The sequence below is a fragment of the Phoenix dactylifera genome, chromosome 17 (genome assembly GCF_051530095.1).
Source record: "Phoenix dactylifera cultivar Ajwa chromosome 17, Ajwa_hap1_PhDact_Kaust_v1.1, whole genome shotgun sequence".
In the NCBI taxonomy this organism is placed as follows: Eukaryota; Viridiplantae; Streptophyta; class Magnoliopsida; order Arecales; family Arecaceae; genus Phoenix; species Phoenix dactylifera.
Genome location: NC_143206.1, coordinates 1,475,563 through 1,482,810, shown reverse-complemented (window position 1 = coordinate 1,482,810; position 7,248 = coordinate 1,475,563). Strand labels below are relative to the sequence as shown.

The following is a 7,248-nucleotide window of genomic DNA, read 5'->3' as shown; positions in this document are numbered from 1 at the left end:
GTGAGCCCGGGATGGCTGGAAGTTGGGCGGAAGCGGGGGAGATTGCATCGCGGATGGGAGGAATCCATGGAGCCGGGGATACGTTGGGAGAATGTGGAGGATATCTTGGATGGCTTGGATGCTTGGAGGAAATCTAGGAAGGAAGGAATGGAAGATCGGGTCATGCATGCGGTGGTCATTCGGCTTGTTCTGAAACAGGGGAGGAGAAGATAAAAGAAATTGACATGGAAGATGAATACGGGAATGAGTAGGATATGTGAATTTTTTATTATTTATATTTCTTCTTCCTTTTTTAGAAAAGTGGTTGGGTCCATTCGGGTAGGTTGGAAGGGCTTTGAATCTAAAATAAAGGAAGTTTGGACACGTGGAGAAAATGGGAGAGGCCTCTATTTTGCTAGGTTGGGAAGCTTGATGCACACGGAAAAATATGACATGGACAAAGGAATGAATAGCTTCATGCATATGTGGGAGAAAGTAGTCCACACATGAAACAGATTGAGACTAGTTTGTGAATGGGGTGACTCGACCTACACACACATTAGACTAAATCAATATAGAAAATGAAACCAAACTTGAATTACCTCTAATAATTTATTAAAATGAAATGAGAGGGGAAACACATTTTCTTCTGTTAATATTTAAAATATGTGCATAACAATAATAATAAGTGCTATATAAAATAGATAAATTTGCACATTATTTAGCACTTATCATACCCCCAAACCTACATTTTGCTAGTCCTCGAGGAAAATAAAATTAGAAAAGAAGAAACTCTAACTCACTTTCGCAGGCATCGCGATTGCATTTACCATATGCAACAAGGCTTTAAACCCCTAGGTTACCCTAGTGGACGAGTTATAGTCTCGTGAGGGTTTCCAGTGAGATACCCACAAACTTCAATAAATCATTCATTGTTATGATTATTATTTTTTATTATTTTTATTCTTTTTATTATTATTTTTTATCGATTGATCTATAAAGTGAAAATCAAATTCCAAATGCATACTAGTAAAAAATTTCAAAAACTCTTTTTTTTTTATTATTAAAATCTAATTTAAGATACAAAAATGATAAGAATTTCAAAACACACACGGTTTTATTTACTAAGTCAGCCCAAATCCTAGGTCAAAATGTAATTCAAGTTGAGGTCATTAAGTTTCCGTTAGGGAGTTGTAAGACTTATTTATACTGGAGTGCTCGGTGAAATCTGGACCGTTCACAAGCTAAGGGTTTGGATCTCCAAAATATTGCTAATACCAGTAGTTTCCATGGATTGGTCGAAAGAACCTGCTCACTGATTCAAAATCATCTTATCTGCAGGATTTCGAGAGTTGTGGATGTTTACTTTAGTACCTCACGGGCTTTATCTGTAATATTCCAGTTTACTCGACTTTTTACAACGACGGCTTTCACACTATTGTCTTTTTCAGGGTCAATACAAAGTTTTTTTTTATAATAAAGACATATAAATTGTGCACTTTTACTCTTGTGGTGATTTCTCCGTGTAACGAGCAATCAGTCGACAACTCTCACACCAGTTGGCACAAGGTGTCAGGCATCAAGACTCCCCTACGGACTTATGTTCGGAGTTCTCATCACAAGCCCACTTGACCTTTGACAATAGGTAGCCCTTTTCGATGTTCCTGACTAAATCCATTATTATTGATGATATTTTTTTTCTTTTTTTTGGATTAGATAAGTATGATTCATCAGGGTCCAAGGTTGCTACTATACTATCAACATAATGTCGAGCTTAGACCTTAGAAGGGTCGGCCAGTGTGTAGTGAAATTCCAAAGTATTAATTAGCTTACAACTCCCTAAGAGAGACTTAATAAAAAGAACTTAAATTTATATTACTTCCGACTAGTCATTGGGCTTTTTAGATTTTATATACCTTGTGTATTTATCATTCTCGCATTCATGTATAGAAATTAGGTTTTTTTAAAAACAAAAACTTTTTTTATTTAAAATTTTATTATTATTATTATTTTATGAACAATTTTTTTTTTTTGAATGAAAATCAAGAAATGAAAATCAAGATGAATACCCCCAAACCTAAACCTAACATTGTCCTCAATGTTAAAAAAGACATCTAAGAGAGTTGGGTTGCCTCCCAACAAGCGCTAAGTTTATTATCTTCAGCCAGACACAGTGCATCCTTAATTATTTTGATAAACAGGGTTCGTCAAATTAAGGAATTCGATCAATTGCCCATCGGTAACATAGTCCACATAAGGTTTTAACCTTTGACCATTAACTTTTAAAATATATCCACCATTGAGGTGTTGGATCTCTACTGCACCATAAGGAAAAACCTTTTTCACTACGAATGGTCCATCCCACCTACAGCGAAGTTTATCCGGGAAGAGTCGCAACTTTGAATTGAATAGCCAAACCTTTTGACCAGGTTCGAAGGACTTACGGTTAATATTTTTATCATGAAAAGCCTTACTCCTTGCTTTATAAATTTTAGCATTTTCATAAGCCTCATTGCGCAATTCTTCAAGTTCACTTAGTTGGAGTTTTCGGTGAGGACCAGCTACTGCCATATCTAAGTTAAACTTTTTGATAGCCCAGAAAGCTCTATGTTCAAGTTCTACCGGTAAGTGACAAGCTTTTCCAAAAACTAATCGGTAGGGAGACATGCCAATAGGAGTTTTGTAGGCAGTACGATAGGCCCAGAGTGCATCATTTATCCTTTGAGACCAATCTTTCCTATCGGGACGTACCGTTTTTTCTAAGATGTGTTTTAACTCCCTATTGGACACCTCGACTTGTCCACTCGTTTGGGGATGATATGGGGTAGCAACTTTGTGGATGATGTTATATTTGCGAGCCAAAGCCTCGAAAGACCGGTTGCAAAAATGAGATCCCCCATCACTGATGATGGCTCGGGGTGTGCCAAAACGACAAAAGATGTTTTCATGTAAAAATTTAATCACAACCTTGTGGTCATTAGTTTTAGTGGCGACAGCTTCTACCCATTTTGAAACATAATCAATCCCTACAAGAATATATTCGAAACCAAAGGATAGTGGGAAAGGGCCCATAAAGTCAATACCCCAGACATCAAATATTTCTACAATTAAAATAGGATTGAGAGGCATCATATCTCTACGAAAGATGGTACCCATCCGTTGGCACCGTTCACAAGTTTGGCAAAAGTTATGGGCATCTTTAAAAAGAGTGGGCCAATAAAATCCACTCTGTAATACTTTTGCTGCAGTTTTTCTACCCCCAAAATATCCCCCACAAGCTTGTGAATGGCAGAATGAAAAAATACTTTGAAATTCGCATTCGGGGATACATCGACGGATTACTTGATCGGGACAATATTTGAATAGATCGGGATCATCCCAATAATAGAACTTTACTTGTGAAAAGAATCGGTTCTTGTCTTGAGTTGACCAATCATCAGGAATTCGTCCTATGGCAAGGTAATTTACTATGTTTACAAACCATGGCGTTTTTATTTCTTGTACCCCAAATAATTGTTCATCTGGGAAAGCATCATGTAAGGGTGAGGTATTCTTAGAGGGCTCAAGAAGAATCCTAGATAAGTGGTCTGCTACGACATTTGCAGTTCCTTTCTTATCACGAATTTCTAGGTCAAATTCTTGTAGTAAAAGAATCCATCGAATCAGACGGGGTTTGGTGTCCTTCTTTGCAAGAAGGTGTCGAAGGGCAGCATGATCAGTGAATACGGTAACCTTGGATCCTAAAAGGTAAGATCGAAACTTGTCTAGCGCAAATACTACAGCTAATAACTCTTTCTCAGTGGTGGTGTAGTTCAATTGTGCATCTGAGAGTGCTTTACTAGCGTAGTAGATGATATGAGGTACTTTATCTAGCCGTTGCCCTAAAACTGCCCCAATTGCATAGTCGGATGCGTCACACATTAATTCAAATGGAAGGGTCCAATTAGGGGGCCGTATGATAGGTGCAGTGGTCAATTTCGAGCGAAGATTTTCAAATGCCTCCTCGCATGCTTTATCAAAGACAAAGGGAGTGTCCTTGGCCAGAAGATTGCACAAGGGTTTGGAAATCTTACTGAAGTCCTGAATGAAGCGACGGTAGAAACCAGCATGGCCAAGGAATGATTGGATTTATTTCACAGTTTTGGGTGGAGGGAGATTGGAAATAAGATCGACTTTGGCTTTATCTACTTCAATGCCCCTCTTAGACACGACGTGTCCTAAAACTATGCCTTCTTGAACCATGAAATGGCTCTTTTCTCAACTTAATACTAGGTTGGTCTCCTTACATCTTTTCAGAACTAAGGTCAAATTGTTCAGACAATCGTCAAAAGATAGGCCAAAGACTGAGAAATCATCAATGAACACTTCTAGAAAGTTTTCCACCATATCTAAAAAAATGGCCATCATGCATCGTTGAAAAGTTGCGGGTGCATTGCATAGTCCAAAAGGCATCCTCCTATATGCAAATGTCCCAAATGGGCAAGTAAAGGTGGTTTTCTCTTGATCGTTCGGGTAAACAGATACTTGATTATATCCAGAATAACCATCTAAGAAGCAGTAGAAACCTTGACCAGCCAACCGTTCTAAAATTTGATCTATGAAAGGTAGAGGAAAATGGTCCTTCCTAGTCATTGAATTAAGTTTTCTGTAGTCAATGCACATGCGCCAACCCATGGTTGTGCGTGTTTGTATCAATTCTCCTTCCGTATTTTCAATGGAAGGACAAAGTGGTGCGCTAGCAATGGGGGGAAGAGGTTCAGGTCGGATCTTCCAAGGAAGGGAACTCATAGGAGATTGATTGTCGAGTAAGATGTTAACTTCTTCTACGGCCTTGTCTATATCAAAGTTGTCAATGTCAAAATGGGCCAAACATGCCTCTAAGGGGTCATTTGCTAGGATATAGGGAAGGGCGTTCTCTACAAGATCATCCATTTCATCAATTAGGCAACACTCGTCTTCCCTCACATGTTGGTCAGCAGCATGAAACACATTCAACTTAATTTTCATGTTTCCAAATGATATATCCATTGCCCCAGTTCTACAGTTGATACATGCATTGGCTGTAGCTAAAAAGGGACGACCAAGAATCACAGGAATTTGTTTTTTAAGGTTGGGCACATGTTCCATGTCAAGGACGATAAAATCTACTGAAAAATAGAATTTGTCTACCTTGACAAGAACATCTTCAATCATCCCCCTTGGCATCTTCACCGATCGATCAGCCAATTGTAAAGATACCGAGGTAGGTTTCAATTCACGCAACCCAAATTTTTCATAGACTGAATAGGGTAGAAGATTCACACTTGCTCCTAGATCTAAGAGTGCTCGGTCGATGGAGTTATTTCCTATGACACAGGAAATAGTGGGAGCACCAGGATCTTTGAACTTTGGAGGGGTGTTGTGTTGGAGAATGGAACTTACCTGCTCAGTTAGGAGGACCTTTTTAGGCACATGTGTTCTAGATTTTCACTTTTGGGTGCAAAGGTCTTTGAGAAATTTGGCATAGGAGGGAACTTGTTTGATGGCATCAAGGAGTGGGAGGTTGATTTTAACTTGTTTGAAGACCTCCATCATCTCTTCTAATGAAGTTCCCTTCTTGCCAAAGGAAGAGGGTGCATTAAGTGCTTCAGGGAATGGAGCCTTTGGAATGTGGGTTGTGGCAGATGGTGGACTAGCTGAAGAAGGTTTTGGGTTTTCATGTGATACATTCCTCTCCTCTTCTTCACCTTCCTTATTGTTACCCTCCCCAACCTTATTATCTATTATACATCCACTCCTTAGGGTAGTCAAAGCATTGGCTTGCTCATGATTTAGTCGAGTTTCTTGAGCCACGTATTGTCCCCTAGGATTACTCATTGGTTGACTTGGAAGCTTACCTTCCTCTCGCTTGTTTAATGCATTGGCTAGTTGACCCATTTGGAATTCTAGCTGAGCAATTGATTGCGTGTGAGAGTGCAATAGTTGTGTGTTTGCCTCCAAACCTTGAAGGCAGTCAACACTTTCTCCTCAAAGGCTGTATTTTTTTGGGTTGGAGGAGGACGGTGTTGAAATTGAGTTGAGGGACGGTAGAGATGAAAATTCTGAGGGTTTTGAAAATTTTGGGAGTAGGGTTGGGTATTATTCGAAGCTTGCTGCCTCCAAGAAAAATTTGGATGATTCCGCCATCCCGGATTATATGTATTGGAAAATGGGTCATTACCTGGTCTGGGCTGTGTTTGGGCAGCATTGATGTGTTCTTGCACGAGTTCGGGATATTGGGGTGCTGAGGGGCACTCATGAATAGGGTGCGATGGGCTAGAACAGATAGCACACACTTGTGCTTGGGAAGAGCTAACGATATGTCCTCCTATCATCAATTGATCAATCTTATGGGACAATGCATCTACCTTGCTAGACAGGTCCATAGAATGACTTATTTCACAAATGGTCCCTTTTCTTTGAGAACTCGAGGGCACTTGACGAGAACAGGAAGCATGGTGGAGGGAGTTTTCATTAAGATTTTAAAATAATTGCCAAGCTTCATGCTCATTTTGAAGCATGAAAGTCCCCCCGCATGCAGCATCGATCATCTGACGGTTTCGTTCAGTCAATCCGTCATAAAAATATTGCACTAGTTGCCACTTAGGTATTTGATGATGAGGGCATTTACGGATTAGGTCCCTAAATCTCTCCCAAGTTTCATGAAATTCTTCTCCCTCAGTTTGGGAGAAGCTTGTAATGGCACGTCTAAACTGGTTCGTTCTTCCTATGGAAAAGTATTTTTTAAGAAATTCTTGTTGCATTTGATCCCAAGAACGAATCGAGTTAGCTTCTAAAAAATTCAGCCATTGTTTGGCTCTATCTTTAAGGGAGAAAGGGAATAATCTAAGTTTCAGAGCATCATCAGTGAAGTTCTGAATCTTGACTGTGGTGCAAATCTCAAGGAATTCATCTAGGTGTTTATATGGTTCTTCGTTGGTGAGCCCATAGAAAGATGGGAGCATTTGGATCACACTAGATGTTGCCCAGAGATGGTCACCCAAGAGGAGGGTGAATTGGGTGTCTTAAAAACTTTTGACTAATTAAAAATAAAACACACGAATATATGCACTAAAGTAAAGAAGGAGGAATGAGAAAGGTCAATCGCAAACACAAGGTTTTATAGTGGTTCGGAGCTTCCACTGCTCCTACATCCACTCCCCAAATCACCTTTGGGAATTTCCACTATAATCCACGATTACAGTACGGTAGTTTTGCGAGTGCACTACCCAACTCGTTGTTTTACACCGG

At 39.6% G+C, this 7,248-nt stretch overlaps 1 non-coding gene across 1 annotated transcript; it reads left to right on the top strand.

The window, feature by feature from the left end:
* The first annotated feature begins 6,606 nt into the window (after positions 1 to 6,606).
* LOC120106874 (small nucleolar RNA R71) lies at positions 6,607 to 6,712 on the top strand. The gene has a single exon (XR_005508870.2). It is a non-coding gene; the product is annotated as a small nucleolar RNA R71 (small nucleolar RNA).
* Positions 6,713 to 7,248: the final 536 nt, after the last annotated feature.